Consider the following 19,478-nt stretch of genomic DNA (forward strand, 5'->3'; position numbering starts at 1 on the left):
AGCGAGCCCTCCAGGCCTCCTCGCGGGAGGGTCCTCGGGGCCGCGCCCCCTCCCTTCTCCCCTCCCGTGCACGCCCACACCTTCCCTCACTCCCCCCCTCCCGGCGCTGCCCCGCCCTAAAAGCTAGGTGGGGCTCCTCCTTCCATCACCCCCCCAACCCCCACCCCAATCAAGCAGCCCTCCGACCGAGGAGGGGCTGGGCGTCCTGCTCCGCTTCGCTGTCGGTTGCAGACCCGGGCCATTCATCCGGGGAGTGGGGGAGGGGAGTAGAGGGCGAGGGTTTCTCTCCCCCCCCCCGGCCAGCAAGGTTGCAGGGGATCAAAGAAGCCCAGATCATTGAGGGTGGATGAGGGGTCCTGCAGGGCTGGTTCTGGGACCCATTCCCAGACACCACCACCCCATAAAAGTCCTGCAATCCACACACACACACACACACACACACACACACACGCTTCAAAGCCCGGCTAGCGTGCCAAGGGAAAAAAAAATCAGTCTGGAGAGAATCCAGTCAAGATCATTTCGGCCAGACCTGCAAGGCCTGTCCCTGTAAACAAACTAAGACTGCTAATGAAGGTTTGTGTGTGTGAGGGGGGCAGTGGGAGGTATGTCCCACCAGTAAAGCATCCATTCAAGGTCTGAAAATGCCAGGGCCGGACTGGGAGGAACTGGTAAGGGGGGAGAAAAATAATCCCACAGGGCCCTCCTATCCCTGGTTGTGGGTGGCTGGGTTGTGGGTAGGAGGGTATTTCTTCTGCTCCTGCTTGGTGTTTGTAGCCTGACATCCCCCCCCACCCCCCCCATTTTCCTCTGGCAAGCATCAGACCTTAGATCTGGCCAGGAAAGGCGATACTTCGCTCTCTGCTACAAACGGAGATTCTAGCAAGAAAGGCATTCAATGCGCCCCCAATTCCCCTTCTATTCAAGGAGAGCATTCCCTTCTCATGTTCACCACTGAAGCAGAAAATGAGCTCTGCACCTCAGGGTTGGAGCCAGGAAAAAAAAAATCACACACACACACACACACACACACACACACACACACAAGAGCATCCAGTTTCCTAGTCATCTTTGGAAATCGGCCTTGGGCAAAGAATTCTGGATCCCAAATTCAGGTTTTCTGCTCCAGCTAGAACTGTTCAACGTCAACAGCCTGGACCTTAGATAAGTGGCATTGGCTGCAATTTTTTGCAATTCGGATGTTTGGTTGCGTGCGGTGACTTTTTTGTTCTACGAGAGCTTTTGCGTTGTGCCGGCACTAGAAAAGCTCTCACCCCACCACAAGGCCTGGTATTGTGTGGGCTCTGGTGATGGAATCAGGGGTGTGTCAGCACAGGGGTGTGTCGAGGCGCTGGAGGCTTCATGGGAGAGATCTTTACAAATGCTAGTAGGCATTCGCGTAAGAAATGAGTGGGGAATGGTTCAAATTAAGAAAGGAAGCGCCATGCAGTGTGCCCCCATTGCTATTTCCATCCAAGAATGAGCATATTTTAAGAATGACGGTGCCAGAAATGGGAGGAGGAATGTAAATGGGAGGTTTTGAGATATTCAGCTAGGAGCTTTTGTTAACAAAAAGGGAAGGGAAGGAAGGGAAGGAAAAGAAAGGAAAGGGAAAGGGAAAGGAAAGGAAAGGGAAAGGAAAGGAAAGGAAAGGAAAGGAAGGAAAGAAAGGAAAGGAAAGGAAAGGAAAGGAAAGGAAAGGAAAGGAAAGGAAAGAAGGAATAGAGAAGAAGGGAACGGAAGGGAAGGAAGGTTGATTTTGAAGAAGGATGGGAAGGTGGAGGGAAGGAAAAGAAAGGGGAAGGAAGAAAAAAGGAAAGAAGGAAAGTTGATCTTGAGGAAGGAAATGAGGGAGGGAGGGGAAGTAAAGGAAAGAAGGAAGAAAGGAAGGTTGACCTTGGGGAAGGGAGGAAGAGAGGGAAGGAGGGAAGGAAAAGAAAGAGATGGAAAGGAAAAGGAAAGAAGGAAGGTTGATCTTGAGGAAGATTTGGAGGAAGGGAGGGGAAGTAAAGAAAAGAAGGAAGGAAGGAAGGTTGATCTTGGGGAAGGGAGGAAGAGAGGGAAGGGGGAAGGAAAAGAAAGAGGAAGGAAAGAAGGAAGGTTGATCTTGAGGAAAGGAGGGAAGTAAAGAGTGGAAGGAAGGAAAAAGGAAAGAAGGAAGGATGATCTTGAGGAAGGAAGGAAGAGAGGGAGGGAGGGAAGGAAAAGAAAGAGGAAGGAAAGGAAAAGGAAAGAAGGAAGGTTGATCTTGAGGAAAGTTTGGAGGAAGGGAGGGGAAGTAAAGAAAAGAAGGAAGGAAGGAAGGGGAAGGGAGAAAGAGAGGGAAGGAAAAGAGGAAGGAAGGAAAGAAGGAAAGAAGGAAAGAAGGAAGGTTGATCTTGAAGGAAGGAAGGAAGGAAAGAAAGAAAAAAAATTGGATGACTATTAAATATTGACAAACAGCAGTTGTCAACCAGCATGATTGGTGAAGGGACTTTTGACAATGAAGAAATCACGGTAGTAAATGGCTTTCTTTTCGTGGGCTCCAGAGGAGATAAGGATGGACTGAACGTTCTGGAGAGGTATAGAAGCACTTAATCCCAGGCAGGGAGACAGTGACAAATGTCAGTGAGTTTATGAGGGATAAAGACAACATCTTTGTGACCACAGAGATCAAGAGAATAATGATCTTTCCAGAATACACACACACACACACACACACCATGGAAAAAGCCATCGTTCCTGCACCAAGCCAACTCTCTCCTCTTCGTCCGTGATCCACAGGAGTAAGTCATTTGCTTCAGGCCTGTGATGTGAGCAGATAAGAGGCCAGAGATATTTATCTCGCACTGCAAGATGGAGAGAGGGAGAGAGAAGGAAGATAAACCGACCAGGTGGATGGATACAATTGGGAACTTGCCAATAGCAAGACAGGAGGAGTTGGGATCAGGCTGCATCCCTTCCCGAATTAAATCACTGGGAATGAAAAAAAAAAAGTAGAATTATAGAATAACAGAGTTGGAAGGGACCTTGGAGGTCTTCTAATCCAACCCCCTGCTTAGGCAGGAAACCCTATACCATTTCAGACCAATGGCTGCCCAATCTCTTCTTTAAAACTTCCAGTGTCGGAGCATTCGCAATTTCTGGAGGCAAATTGTTCCACTGGTTAATTGTTCTGACTGTCCAGAAATTTCTCCTTAGTTTATTTTTCTTCTATGTATCCATGTATTCATAACTATGTTTTTACTTATACCTATTATCTTGTAAGCAATTGACAAACCAAATAAAATAAATAAATAGTTCCAGGTTGCTTCTCTCCTTGGTTAGTTTCCATCCGTTGCTTCTTGTCCTGCCTTCAGGTGCTTTGGAGAATAGAGGTACAGATTAGAGGTACATATTAACAGAGTTGGAAGGGACCTTGTAGGTCATCTAGTCCAACCCCCTGCCCAGGCGGGAGACCCTACACCATTTCTGACAGAGGGCAGTCCAGTCTCTTCTTGAAAGCCTCCAGGGATGAAGCTCCCACAACTTCTGAAGGCAACTTCTGTTCCATGGGTTGATGGTTCTCATTGTCAGAAAATTGGACTTACAGTTACAGTTTTTGTGGACCACGTTTTGGACTTGAGTCTCTGCAGCCCAAGGCTGTTCACCTGGGAGAGTTTTTCTCCAGCCCAGAAGGTAACCAGGACATTGGGGGCAAAGTTGGAGCAAATAAAGGGACTCCTACGGATTATCTGACTGTGTTGCCTTTGCACCACGCCCTGGGTCATCACACCCCATAATCCCTTGAGGGGTGGAGTCTGGGCAACAACAGAGTTAGCAAAGTGCTTTACTGGCCGGATGCCCTTCCTGTTGCCAATGCGGAGTTTTGTTCGGCAGATGCATTCTCATCGTGCCCAGAGAGAAATATCTGCCTCTACTCAGGATCGAACCCCACAGCCTCTTGATTGTGAGGCGAGAACTCCGCCTCTAGGCCACCACACCATTCCTATTACAGTCGTAAAATAGATTGGTCCCATCTCCAACCTGGGTTTCCTTTTTTTTTTTTTTTTGCGGCAGTCGTTACGTGAACACCATGAACATGAAATGAATGAGAGCGGTCGTTAAGTGAAGCAATGGTCGTGCACGGTTTTGGAAGTGCGAGTTTTGAGCAAAACTTTTGTCAAACATGGTTATGTGAAGTTTGGTGATACGACCGTCAGAGCTTCAGATCTGGGTCATAAGTCCCCTTGTTTGGATCCGTCATAATGCAGAACGGTTGTAAGTCTAGGATCATCTGTATTTTTTTTAAAGAAAAATCAGAATAGAGCTGGAAGGGAGTCTTGGAAGTCTTCGACTCCAATCTCTACATAAGCCTTATAATATAATTTCAAACAAATGGCTGTCCAATCTCTTCTTAAAAACTTCTGTTCTGACCCAAACCTGGTTCCAAGGAAGCAAACACGAGACAAAGGTAACAGCACACAACCTTTTAATGTTTCTTTACGAATCCTTCATGGGTAAAAAGCTGCTTCAAACCAATTATAAGAACGAGCCTTGCCAAGGTTTTGCAAGGCTGCCAAGAACACCAAATAAAGTTACTAAGAAATATTTCAAACACAAAGAGTCTCCAAACACCAACCAAGTTATTCCGAACGTCCACAAGGCTCGAGTGCAAAAACGTCTTTGCTTCCTGCAAAGAACTCCAGTTTCTCAGCTGGCTTTTATCTCTTAAGGGAGGGGCCATTACCTTGCAGCCTTACTCCTGAGTCGCCCGTTCTGCTGCAGCTGCTCTTTCCTTCGAGCAACTCTGCGTGCACACACCATGGGCACAGGCTCCTCGGGGTCCTCTTCCTCACTGCTGCCAGCCTCCACAACCTCCAAAGGCAGCACCCCACTCCCTGATGGTCCTGGCCCCATCCCTGCATCCCACGCAGGCCCCTCATCCGAGTCCTCGCTCTCCGAGACCTCAGCCGTCCTCACCTGCTGCCGGCGAACCACAGCAACTTCCAGAGTTGGAGCACCCACAACTTTGGGTGTCAAGGAGTTCCACTGATTAATTGTTCTCCTTAATTCCAGGTTGCTTCTCTCCTTGATCCGTTTCCATCCGGTGGCTTCTTGTCCCGCCTTTGGATGCTTTGAAGAACAGGCCAACCCTGTCTTTTTGGTGGGCAGCCCCTCAGATATTGGAAGACCATCCATTGTCTTCTCCTATTGTGGGCTCAGTTGTGATCCTAAGAATATTGGAGGGGCTGCCCCGGAGAGGAGGAAGGGGGTCAAGCTATTTTCTGAAGCACCTGTACCCCAGACAAGGAATAATGGATGGAAACGGAAGAAGGAGGGAAGCAACCTGGAAACGAAGGAGGAATTTCCTAAGATGGAAAAGAATTAACCGGCGGAACTGCTTGCCACGAGAAGTTGGGGGAGCTTCATCCCTGGAGGCTTTCAAGAAGAGATCGGAGTGCCATCTGTCACAAATGGTGTACGGTCCCCTGCTTGAGCGGGGTGGGGGAGGCGGGGTTGGATTAGATCAGTGATCCCCAACCTTTTTACGCCGCGCCCGGTACCGGCATCAGCTGGCGCCGCGCCCGGTACCGGCATCAGCTGGGCACCGCCATCTTTTGATGAAAAAGTGCTTCCGTGACCTCACGGAAGCACTTTTCATCAAAAATGGCGGCCTGCGCTTCGATGAGCTTTTCCGGTAGAAATGGCTTTCTACCCAGAAAATCACCGAGGCTACGCCATCTTTTTTGATGAAAACGTGCTTCCGGTGAGCTTTCTGCCCAGAAAAGCTCACCGGAAGCACTTTTCATCAAAAAGATGGCGGCGCTCAGCAAGCCAGCGGCCCGGTAGGACTTGTTCGCTGGACGGTACCGGTCCGGGACCGTGGTTGGGGACCCCTGGATTAGATGACCTACAAGGTCCCTTCCAACTCTGTTCGTCTAATCTAATCAATCTAATCTAAAGACTGCTATCCTCTTCCTGGCCAAACTGATGTTTCCTTCTCTCCTGGAAGCTGCTACGGTTCACCGAAGGCATTTGAGAGCTTTGGTTCTCTCGACCCCTCGGCCAGGGAGGGAGGAGAGTTGGAGGGAAGAGGGGCGCAATGCCAGATCCCAAATCTCTCCTTTCCTGGAAGGTTGTTTTCCTTCTGTGCAACGGCGGCAGCGTTGGGAGAAAGGCTGGGGTCAGATGCTGCCAGGCGGGCGGATGTCTCTGACTCACCGCGAGCTGCTTCCTTGGCCAAGGGGGCAACTGAGGCAGCACTGCCAAACGGGAGCCGGTGCCAAGAAGTGGGGGAGACGGACTGACAGGGGAAGGGAAGGGCTGGCGTTGCGGTAAAAGAGGGGGAAGGAGTTGAACCAGAGACACGAAGAGGTTTCCTGGCTTCGCTCTGCTACCTTAAGTCTTGCGAAGCAGAACAGAAACAGTGCCAACGAAAAAACAGAGGGAGAGAGAGAGGAGAGAATCCTACAATCACAGGCTGGGAAGGAAGGGACCCTAGAGGTCTTCTAGTCTAGCCCACTGCCCAAGGCAGAAGACCATATTCAATTCCAGAGAGATGGTTGTCCAGTTTTTTTAAAATTATTATTGATTGATTTATAGCCTTTCTATTATTTTTAAATAACTCAAGGCGGTGAATGTATCCAATGCAACTTCCTCCTCCTATTTTCCCCGTAACAATCACCTTGTAAGGTTGGCCTGAGAAAGAGGGGGATTGGCCCAAAGTCACCCAGCTGGTGAGTTGTAATCCTACCATAGGTATGAAAGCCAGTTGGGTGACTGAGCCAATGACCAGGAGGTGGTGAAGGGAGGGAGAGAGGGTGGGAGGGAAGGGAAGGGAGAGAAGAGGAGAGGAGAGAAAAAGGAAAGAAGGAAGGAAGGAACAAAGGAAAGAAGGGAGGGAGGCAGAGGAGAGAAGAAAAAGAGAAAAAGAAAGAAGGAAGGAAGGAACAAAGGGAGGGAGGGAAAGGAAGGGAGAGAAGAGGAGAGGAGAGGAGAGAAAAAGGAAAGAAGGAAGGAAGGAACAAAGGAAAGAAGGGAGGGAGGCAGAGGAGAGGAGAGAAAAGAGAAAAAGAAAGAAGGAAGGAAGGAACAAAGGGTGGGAGGGGAAGGGAAGGGAGAGAAGAGGAGAGGAGAGGAGAGAAAAAGGAAAGAAGGAAGGAAGGAACAAAGGAAAGAAGGGAGGGAGGCAGAGGAGAGAAGAAAAAGAGAAAAAGAAAGAAGGAAGGAAGGAACAAAGGGTGGAGGGGAAGGGAAGGGAGAGAAGAGGAGAGGAGAGGAGAGAAAAAGGAAAGAAGGAAGGAAGGAACAAAGGAAAGAAGGAGGGAGGCAGAGGAGAGGAGAGAAAAGAAAAAAGAAAGAAGGAACAAAGGGAGGGAGGGGAAAGGGAAGGGAAGGGAGAGAAGAGGAAAGGAGAGAAAAAGGAAGGAAGGAACAAAGGGAGGGAGGAAGAGGAGGAAAGGAAGGGAGGGAGGGAAGAGAAAAGAGAAAGAAAGAAAGACAAGGAAAGAAGGAAGGAGGGTGGGAGGAAGGATGGAAGGAAGGAGAAAAGAAAAAAAAAAGAAAGAAAAGAAAGAAGAGGAAGGAAGGAAGAGGAAGGAAGAAAAAAAGAAAGAAAAAAAGGAAGGAAGGAAGGAAGGAAGGAAGGAAGGAAGGAAGGAAGGAAGGAAGGAAGGAACAAAGGGAGGGGGGGGAAAGGAAGGGAGGGAGGGAAGAGAAAAGAGAAAGAAAGAAAGACAAGGAAAGAAGGAAGGAGGGTGGGAGGAAGGATGGAAGGAAGGAGAAAAGAAAAAGAAAAAGAAAGAAAAGAAAGAATAGAAAGGAAGGAAGAGGAAGGAAGAAAAAAGAAAGAAAAAGAAGGAAGGGAGGGAGGGAGGGAGGGAGGGAGGGAGGGAGGGAGGGAGGGAGGAAGGAAGGAAGGAAGGAAGGAAGGAAGGAAGGAAGGAAGGAAGGGAATACAGTCCAGATTAAATGGGGACTCACTTTCCAGAGCTGCTGGGCCTGATGGTGTCCACAGGAAGGAGAATGTCACAGCCTGGAGCATTACACACCTCTCCGGAATTCCACTATTGGCATCAAAGACAGGGTGAGCAGCCCAAATGCTCCCTTTGGCGTCCTTTGTGCAGTGACATCACGGCGGCTTGTCCCAGACATCGCCCCTAGGGACATCCTGTGGGGCAAGGGGCAGAATCTCTGGCTCCGTTGTGCAGATACACACACACACACACACACACACACCCCTGATGTCCTTGTGCGCCATGTTAGGAGACACAAGTGAGAAAGAGATGAGTTTGTGTTACGTTGGGCCGATGCACACTTTGTCATCCTGGCCTCTTCAAGGTTAGATACCAGCCTTCCACATCGTGATGAATGAGCGGCCAGAGACAGGGATGAATGGCTTCCGTGATTTGTTATGGCACCTAAACATTGTGCTTTGTGTCTTCTGGCGAGGCCCTTCAGACATGTTCTGGGGTCAAGGGGACTTTCAATTGTTCGGTTGTTTGGAGTCCCAGTTTATAGGACACGTTTTTGGCACAGCAGTGAGAGTCAATGCTCAGCCTTAAGGAGGAGGAGGGGGAGGAGGAGGAGGAGGAGGAGGAGGAGGAGGTCTGTGGGGTCCTCGATGCTCTCTGATCTTGGGGTTTTCTTGCAGATGTTTCATAACTCAGCTAGGGAATATTATCAGGGCTGGAAGGGAGGGGAGAGGAGGAGAAGGAAGGAAGGAAGGAAGGAAGGAAGGAAAGAAGGAAGGAAGGAAGGAAGGAAGGAAGGAAGGAAGGAAGGAAGGAAGGAAGGAGGAGAAGGAGGTCTGTGAAGTCCTTGATGTTCTCTGATCTTGGTGGTTTTCTTGAAGATATCTCATAACTAGGGAATATTATCAGGGCTGGAAGGGAGGGTAGAGGAGGGAAGGAAGGAAGGAAGGAAGGAAGGAAGGAAGGAAGGAAGGAAGGAAGGAAGGAAGGAAGGAAGGAAGGAAGGAAGGAAGGAAGGAAGGAAGGAGGAGAAGGAAGTCTGTGGAGTCCTTGATGTTCTCTGATCTTGGTGGTTTTCTTGAAGACATTTCATAACTTGGGAATATTATCAGGGCTGGAAAGGAGGGAGAAGAGGAGATGGAAGGAAGGGAGGGAGGGAGGGAGGGAGGAGGAGGTCTGTGGGGTCCTTAATGCTCTCTGATCTTGGTGGTTTTCTTGCAGATGTTTCCTGACCCAACTAGGGAACATCAGTGGTGGAATTTATATTTTACCAACAAAGAAATAGCTAAATAGCTTGAAATAGATCTATGTTAGTCTCCCTTTATTTCCTTGTCAGTAAAATATAAATTCAACACAAAAATAGTTTGTCACGAAAGCAACTGCCTGAGGAGGCTCCTGGAGTGAGGCTGAAAGGCGAAATGCTCCAACCCATAGTTGGGTAGACCAGGTTGCCCTGATAGACCGGAAAAACACACAATCAGTGGTGGAAAGAACTGGGGTTTTGGTGGTTGTTTTTTTTTGGTGTGTGTGTCTGTGGGAAATAGATAGATCTCTGAATGAATCTGTGATTCTGGGAGCTACTCAATCTGCCTGCCTGCTTTGCCTGATTTTGGGTAAAAGTTGCTCTTTTTTATTAAAAAAAAAATCAATATTTACATACAATGGTGTGTTGTGAGTTAATTTTGTAAGTTTACTTGCTAGCAAATTTTATGAGTTTGCTTGCAAGCAAATTTTATGTGACCAACTCAGGCAGCAGATGGCAGATAGATAGACCTCTGAATGAATCTGTGATTCTGTGAGCAACTCAATCTGCCTGCCTGCTTTGCCTGATTTGGGGTAAACGTTTCCCTTTTTTAAATCAAAAATTAAACATTTACATAAATATTTACAATATTTACATACAAGCCACACCCAGCCAGTCACGTGACCACCAAGCCATACCCACAAATTGAACCGGTTGTTAAGAAATTGGAATCCCACCCCTGCTTAAAAAGTTTTCTCTCCCCTCCCCAAATTCAATTGCTGGGTTTAATGTTGGAAGGAAAACCGGGAGTGGAATATTCTGTGGAAGGAACTGGCAAAGCTTTTGGCCTAACTTCTCATTTCCTGTTGACGATTTCCCAATGCATCTGCTGAAATATTTAAATCCCCATTAAACAGGGCAACTTTTCCGGGACAGCTGACTCACCCTCGTCATGGAAATATCCACATTTAAAAGAAGGAACGGTTGCAGGAACTGGGCCTGGCTAGTCTAGGGAAGAGAGAAGGACCAGGGGAGACAGGAGAGCAGCCTTCCAATATTTGAGGGGCTGCCCCAGAGAGGAGGAGGGGGGTCAAGCTATTATCCAAAGCACCTTTGAAGGCCAGACAAGGAATAATGGATGGAAACTGAACAAGGAGAGATTCAACCTGGAACTAAGGAGAAATTTTCTGACAGTGACGACAATTAACCAGTGGAACTGCTTGCCACCAGAAGCTATGGGTGCTCCAATATTGGGGGCTTTTAAGAAGAGGCTGGACTGCCATCTGTCAGAAATGGTGTAGGGTCTCCTGCTTGGGTGGGTGGGGGGTTGGACCAGATGACCTACAAGGTCCCTTCTTATTCTGTTAATCTGTATTTTGTATCTATCATTCATCTATCTACATTTATCTATCCACTTCTATGTCTGTCTGTCTGTCTGTCTGTCTGTCTGTCTGTCTGACTATCTGCCTATCTGTCTATCTATCTATCATCCATATATCTATATATCTTTCTCTTCCATCTATCCATCTATCCATCTAGCCATCTATCCGTCTAGCCATCTATCTATCTCTGTCTGTCTGTCTGTTTGTCTGTCTGTCTGTCTGTCTCTCTCTCTCTCTCTCTCAGTCTCTCTCTCTTTCTCTCTCTCTCCATCTCTCTGTCTAAAGAACGGTTGCAGGAACTGGGCCTGGCTAGTCTAGGGAAGAGAAGGACCAGGGGAGACAGGAGAGCATCTTCCAATACTTGAGGGGCTGCCCCAGAGAGGAGGAGGAAGGGGTCAAGCTATTCTCCAAAGCACCTGAAGGCCAGACAAGGAACAATGGATGGAAACTGAACAAGGAGAGATTCAACCTGGAAATAAGGAGATTTTTTTCTGACAGTGAGAACCATCAATCCATGGAACAGAAGTTGCCTTCAGAAGTGGTGCGAGTTTCATCCCTGGAGGCTTTCAAGAAGAGACTGGACTGCCATCAGTCAGAAATGATGTAAGGTCTCCTGCTTGGGTGGGTGGTGGGGTTGGACTAGATGACCTACAAGGTCCCTTCCAGCTCTATTCTGATTGATCGAGCAGGGGGTTGGACTAGATGACCTCCAAGGTCCCTCCCAAACTCTTTTAACCTGTTGCAGGCAATTGGATAGAGCTAGGAGCAGGTACAGAATAAATACAGAATAACAAAGAAGGGATCTTGGAAGTCTTCTAATCCATCCTCAAGGAAGAGACTCTATACCAGAGGCAGCTTTGCCTCTTCAAGACTTGTGGACCTCAACTCTCCAGCCAGGATGGATCGTAAGCGTGAAAAAGAAATAGCCATAAGGCACTTTTTTCATTGCCATTGTAACTTTGAACGGTCACTAAACGAATGGCTGTACGTTGAGAACTATCTGTGCTCATTGTTATAATGACGTACCAGATTCTGCTTTGCTTTTTCTCTGTTGTATTTTCTTTCACTTTTTTATTACAGCCTTTTTTTTTTTCAGTATCCTTTTTAATTCTTTTCGGCAATGCATGCGTCTCCATTGCTTTCCTCTTTGTATTCTGCATTTAGCTCCCATTGTTCTCTTTTTCTCATTATTTAAAGAGCAAAATGAAATAAATAAAAGAGGCAATTTGCTAAGCTTGGCTGAATTTAATCACAGCTAATTGGTTCTCTGGAGTTGAACTCTGTTGGCTCAGCTTATGGTTTAATTGATTCTGAAATCAAAGCAATGGATGAATTCATAGAATGATAGAGTCCTAGGGCTGGAAGGGACTTTGGAGGTCTTCAAGTCCAACCCTTGGCTGAAGTCAGAGGTCTTACACCATCTCGGACGAATGAAGACTAGAATGCAGAATAGCACAATTGGAAGGGACCTTAGAGGTCTTCTAGTCCAACCCTCTGCTCGGGGGCAGGAAACCCTGTATCATTCCAGTCGCTTCTTAAAAACCTCAAGTGACGGAGCAGCCACAACTTCTGGTGGCACGTTCTTCCAGTGATTAAAAGCCATTGCAGTCCTAGACGGCATCAACGGGCAGATAGAAGCCATGTTCCCCGCTGACACATAGCCTGGGAGAGTGGAAGCGGGGTTGATTTCAGTTAAGTAGCTCTAAGTAGACAAAATTCTTCTGTTAGTCCAAGGTCATCGGGTAGGGCGCAGGATGAAATAAGGATCGTGATTGGGCCATGCGGTTGTGATGACGACCAAAGGGGGATGGATTTTGAGTTTGGGAAGTTGCAATGAAGCCTGAAAAACTTTTAGATTCGGGATTCCACAGATGTGCCAGGTGCTATTCTGAGCCTCGGTGGCGCAGTGGTTAGAGTGCAGTACTGCAAACTACTCCTACTGCAATTTGGCAGATCGAATCCCACCAGGCTCAAGATTGACTCAGTCTTCTATCCTTCCGAGGTGGGTAAAACGAGGACCCAGATTGTTGGGGGCAAGAGGCTGACTCTGTAAACAGCTTAGAGAGGGCTGGAAAAGCACCGTGAAGTGGTATATAAGTCTAAGTGCTATTGCTTCCTTCCTTCCTTCTCCCATTCTCCCTCCTTCCCTCTTTCCTTCTTCCCCCATACTCCTTCCTTCCTTCCTTCCCTCCCTTCCTTCCTTCCTTCCTTCCTTCCTTCCATGTTTGCACAGTGTTTGAGAATGCAGTACTGCAGGCTAATTCACTGCTCGCTGGCAGTAGTTTGATCCTGGCCAGCTTGAGGTTGGACTCATCGTTCCCTCCTTCAGAGGTGGGTAAAATGAGGACCCAGATTGTTGGGGGACAACATGCTGACTCTGTAAAATGCTTTGAGAGGGCTGTAAAGCACCATAAAGCGGTATATAAGTTTAAGCGCTATTGCTATTGCTATTCTGATGTGTTTGTCTTGGAGTTACTGATTGGAATGGAACATTGAGGCTACTCCATGACTCTGTAGTTTCTTCCCCAAACCCCAAAAACTTTAACCTTAGACTGTCTACTATTGACCTCACCCCTTTCCTAAGAGGTCTCTAGGGGGCGTGCATAAGCGCACCAACGTGCCTACCGTCCCTGTCCTATTGCTTCTTTTATTTTCTTTTATTTTTCTTATATGTACCCATTTCATGTATTCATAACTATGTATACACTTATACTTATTATCTTGTAAACAATTGATAAATAAATAAATAAATACAAAATACTTCAACGAAAGGCGGAGAGAGGCACTACGTTCCGGAGAGACCCAAAGCCCTCCTGAATTGTTCTCCAACCTCTCACATCCTTATTGTTATTTCTTACAGGAAGCATATGTGTATATATATTTTTAAAGACGGTGTGCTTGTAGTGTTTGCTCTGCTTTTCATCCTGTTCCTATGTCTGTGTCCATTTATTATTTATATTGTGTGTTTACAGTGTTCCTGAAGGAGCAATTCAGTTGCAAATGCGTGGGGCTATCGCAATAAGGACATTTCCCCCCCAAGAGCTAATGGATTATTTTCCCCCCCACCTTCTCCCTTGGGTGTGCAATGTACATTTAACCATGGTTTTTACACCATTAAACCAATTGCCTGAGTTTCCATGAGCCACCGCACGGACTAACCACACGTGGGTGAATTTAACATACAGGTAACTCTCAGCTTACCAGAGTTCATCTAGCGACCGTTCAAAGTCGCAACAGCGCCGAAAGAAGTGACTTACGTCCATTTTTTTCACACTTACGACCGTCGCAGCGTCTCCATGGTCACCTGGTCCAAATTTGGATGCATGGCCATGGGTTCATATTTATGATTTGCCTCATGGTGTAACTGGAACAATCTGGAATTGAACACACTCAAAACCGTAGAAATGGTGGTAGACTTTAGGAGAAACCCTCCCATGCTACCACCTCTTATAATACTAGAAAACACAGTATCAACAGTGGAGACCTTCAAATGTATAGGTTCCATCATATCACAAGACCTAACATGGACACCTAACATCAAAAACTTCATCAAAAAAGCACAACAAAGAATATTCTTTCTGCGCCAACTCAGGAAGCTCAAACTGCCCAAGGAGCTGCTGATCCAGTTCTGCAGAGGAATTACGGAGTCTGTCCTCTGCATCTCTATCACTGTCTGGTTTGGTTCTGCAACCCAACAGGACAGACACAGACTCCAGGGAGTAATTAGGACTGCAGAAAAAACAATGGCTACCAACCTGCCTTCCATGGAGGACCTGTATACTGCAGGAGTCAAAAAGAGGGCTGTGAAAATATCTACAGACCCCTCACATCCCGGACATAAACTGTTTCAACTGCTACCCTCAAAACGACGCTATAGAGCACTGCACACCAGAACAACTAGACACAAGGACATGTTTTTCCCCAAACACCATCACTCTGCTAAACAACTAATTTGATTGCTTATTCTACCCTATGAGTATCATTAAATGTTGTACCTGATGATTCTTGACGAATGTATCTTTTCTTTTATGTATACTGAGAGCATTTGCACCAAGACAAATTCCTTGTGTATCCAATCACACTTGGCAATAAAGAATAAATTCCATTCTATTCTATTCTATGCTATGCTACTCTATTCTATTCTTTCTGTTCTATTCTTATTGTACCCTATGACTATTAAGTGCTGTAGCTTCTGATTCTTGACTCTTGATGAAAGTATCTTTTATTTTATGTACACTGAGAGCATTTGCACCAAGACAAATTCCTTGTGTGTCCAGTCACACTTGGCCAATAGCGAATTCTATTCTATTCTATTCTATTCTATTCTATTCTATTCTATTCTATTCTATTCTATTCTATTCTATTCTATTCTTATTGTGCCCTATGACTATCATTAAGTGTTGTACCTTATGATTCTTGATGAATGTATCTTTTATTTTATGTAAACTGAGAGCATTTGCACCAAGATAAATTCCTTGTGTGTCCAATCACACTTGGCTAATAAAGAATTCTATTCTATTCTGTTCTGTTCTGTTCTATTTTCCTATTCTATTCTATTCTTTCATTCTTTTATTCTATTCTTTCATTCTCTATCCTATTCTTTCATTCTATATTGTATTGTATTGTATTCTTTTCTGTTTTATTCTTTCATTCTATTCTTTCATTCTCTATTCTATTCTTTCATTCTGTATTGTATTATATTCTTTTCTATTCTTTCATTCTTTATTCTATTTTTCCATTCTCTATTCTTTTCTATTGTATTCTATTCTATTCCATTAGCATTCTTATTTCTATTCTATTCTTTCATTCTGCATTGTATTGTATTATTTCATTCTTATTTCTTTTCTATTCTATTCTACTCTATTCTCTACTCCACTCCACTCCACTCCATTCTAATGACTTATGACCGTTTTTCAAATTTACAACCACTGCAGCATCCCCGTTGTCACGTGATCAAAATTCAGATGCTTAGCAACTGACTCGCAAATATGACGGTTGCTCTTTCCTGGGGTCATGTGATTTCCTTTTTGTAACTTTCTTAGCTGGCGTTGGACAAGCCAAATCAATGGAGGAAGCTGGGTTGACTTAACGACTGCAAAATTCACTTAACAAATGCAGGGATTCCCTTAACAACTTTGTCAAAAAAAGTCATAAAATGGAGTACTTCATAAGTGCCTTGATTAGCAATGGAAATTTTGGGTTGAGTCTCGGTCGTAAGCCTGCCATTTCAGTCCTACGTTGTGATAGTCATGAAGGGGGTCATCTTTTTGGCACCAAACGTGGTGGTCATTAAGCAAAGACGGCCGTTGTTAAGCAAACTCATTGTGGTCATCAATTGGGATGCTTGCAAAATGCTTTTAGTAAGTCGTAAAGCGAATATGGCAATGCATTGTAAGAAGTTATCACCCACCCCTTTCCTAGAAAAATGAAATATCCTAGGACCGTGATGCGAACCTATGGCACGCAGAGCCATTTGTGTTGGCATGCGAGCTGCAGGCAAATTTACCTCACTGCGCAGGCGTGCGCCTCACAGCTGATTTTCGGCCGGTTTGAGGCTTTTTCCTCCCAGAGGCTTGAGGAAGGCTTCTGCAGGCTTTGCAGGCCGAAACTAGGCCCGTTTCGTCACTTCCTGTTTTTCTGAAAATACCGGAAGTGATGAAACGGGCCTAGTTTTTGGCCTGCAGAAACCTGCAGAAGCCTTCCTCAAGCCTCTGGGAGGCCGAAAAAGGCCTCAACCCAGCTGAAAATCAGCTGTGAGGTGCAGTGCACGTAAGAGGACTGCAGGGGTAGATGGGTGGGTGGGGATTGCACGCACATGCATAGGAGGCGTGGGAGGGGCGCACATTGCCTTCTGGGTGCTGGCACGCGAGCGCGAGCATTCAAGCGCGTGCACCAATTTGGGCACAGAAGCCCCAAAAGGTTAGCCGCCGCTGTCCTAGGAAATATTTAAAAAGGCAGAATATTTCCCCTAAAAAGAGTAGAAACTCAGAAGCAGAAATTCACCTCAGAAGCAGAAACTCAGCCCCACCCCACCTTTGCCAATAGGCCATTACTCTGGCCTGGGCCAGTCTCTTCCACATAACAAAGGTCTCCTCCAGGTAGACCCATAATACGAATTGCCCAAAGCCCTTTCATTACATCATCATCCAGCAAAGGCTCAACCAAGCGTGATACTCAAAAGGCAACCTACAGAGTTGCCCCCGCATGGCCCCATGGGAGCCTGACAACCAATCAGAATACAAGCTCAAATTCAAATCCCAACAGAGGGTATAAAACCCAGCATCACTCTCAGCATCTCAGCCCTTCCTTCTTTGGCGCTCCAAGCCCTGTGGTCCTGTCCACCATTAAACCATCTTTCCAAACAGCCTCCATGTTTCCAGTGTCTTTTTCCCCCACTTGGAACTGAACCCAGAAGGATAATTCTTCCAACAGCATTAAAGCGAATGCATATGTTCTCCACGAGGCATTTTTTTGCTGGAAAACAGAAGTTGCCCAGTGCCCAAAACGTGGTTCACGTGACCGACAGGTGTGGTGCGGGAGGAGGATGGAACTTGGAATCCATGTCTCCAGCAGTTTTTTTAGGGTCCATCGTAACTTTGAACGGTCCGCTAAGCTGCTGGGTGTAAGCTGAGGACTGGCTCATAAGTGGAGGACTACAGTTATTGCAGTTCACGGTAATAATTATGATGGCAATAATTGGCATTAATTCATTATGGGAAAGTACTTGTTTTTTTTGTACACGCCCCGTGTCACATCACTTGAACTACAAAGGAAGAAAGGAAAATAATTTAAAAGAGAGAGAGAGAGAGAGAGAGAGAGAAATAATAACTTCTCTGCCAGAATTGCAATTCCAATCACTGCCGTGCTCTTGGCTCGGCTTCCCAGGTGCAGCTTGGAGCCGGGGGGGCATCCCCAGTGACGGCCTCTCCTCTGAATGAGAACAGACCTTCTCTGATTAAGATCCATCCCTTGTTTCCAAATTTAGGAAGCCATTTTTCATAAGACATGATTATGTAAGACCAGACAATGATCTTTATTACTCGTGATGCATCTGCTGGTTTGATCTTAAGCCGTGCGGAAAGGTGGCTGTTTCGGGCTTGCCATGTAGGGAGTGCGAGTTTCGCAAGAAATGGGGCTGAGCTGGGGGTCCTGAATGGGAAACCGAAAAAGAATCATAGAATCCTAGGGCTTGGAAGGGGCCTCGGAGGTCATCCAGCAGGGCAGACAAGCTAATACGATCCTGAGTTGTAGGAACAAGAGGCATAGAATCAAGATCATGTGAAGTATTAGTACCACTTTATAAAACCTTTTTAGTAAGGCCACACCTGGAATACTGCAACCATGTTTGGTCTCCATACTGCAAAAAAAAAAGATGTTGGGACTTTGGGAAAAAAAAAGAGCAGAGAAGAGCAACTAAGATGATTAAAGGCCTGGAGGCTAAAACCTACGAAGAACGGCTGCAGGATTTGGGTTTACATATACAGAGTGGATGGATGGATGGATGGATGGATGGATGAATGGATGGATGGATGGATAGATAGATAAAGATAGATAGATTTTGATAGCATTGATAGATAATAGATATTAATAGATAGATATAGAATAGAATAGAATAGGATAGGATAGGATAGGATAGGATAGGATAGGATAGGATAGGATAGGATAGATAGATAGATAGATAGATAGATAGATAGATAGATAGATAGGCAGATATTGATTTATAGATAATAGATTAGATAGATACATAGATAGACAGATATTGATAGACAATAGATATTAGATAGGTAGAAAGGAGCAATAGATAGATAGATAGATAGATAGATAGATAGATAGATAGATGATAGATAGATAGATAGATAGATAGATAGATGATAGATAGATAGATAGATAGATAGATAGGAGAGAGAGAAATAGCTGGATAGATAGATGATAGATAGATAGATAGATAGATAGATAGATAGATAGATAGATAGATAGATAGATAGATAGATGGATGGATGGATGGATAGATAGATAGATAGATAGATAGATAGATAGAGACGGATTTTGATACCATTGATAGATAATAGATAGATGATAGATAGATAGATTTTGATAGCATTGATAGATAATAGACAGATATTAATAGACAGATATACAATAGAATAGAAAGATAGATAGATATTAGATTGATAGATAATTGAGATTAGACAGACAGGAGCGATAGATGATAGATAGATAGATAGATAGATAGATAGATAGATAGATAGATAGATAGATAGATAGAGCTAGATAGAAAGATAGATAGATAGATAGATAGATAGATAGATAGATAGATAGATAGATAGATGATGGATAGGTGAGAGACTGATAAATATAGATGATATAGATATACAATAGATATATAGTATAATGTTTATGTTAAATAATTTAGATAGAGAGAATTGTAACCATTAATTACTATACTGATATACCTTGATTTCTTTTTTCCCCTATTGTATTGTTTTCATTTTTAAAAAGCACTTTTGAGGCGTAGTTTTGGCATCGGTTCTCACTGTAGCTATCTTTGTCTTTTCATTTCCTCTTTCTGTCCCCCCATTTGAGCAAATATATAAATAAAAAGAAACATTTGATCAATAAACGTAGTTACAGGCCCTGGAGAGCTTCCCGAGATCAAACATCTTTTGCTGTCGCCCCACATCGTACGATGCACATGTGACTGAAACCCCAGTTTGCTTGCAAATGTCTTTGCTCCCCCTGCCGGCCGCCACAGATTGTCACCATCTGCTCGCCTGGCCTGTTGCTGGTGTCCTGGGACCCATCAAAAACCACTTTGGGGTCCTCCCCAGTGAGAAAGCTACACCTGCCTTCCTTGGGAAGGGCTTTCTGTCAAACTGACGGCTGTGCCGGGGTCGATGAAGCGAAAGCTTTCGGAAGAGATCA

The sequence above is a fragment of the Notechis scutatus genome, chromosome 3 (assembly GCF_049901735.1).
Source record: "Notechis scutatus isolate UNSWTSFEM ecotype Mainland chromosome 3, rNotScu1.2, whole genome shotgun sequence".
Lineage (NCBI taxonomy): Eukaryota > Metazoa > Chordata > Lepidosauria > Squamata > Elapidae > Notechis > Notechis scutatus.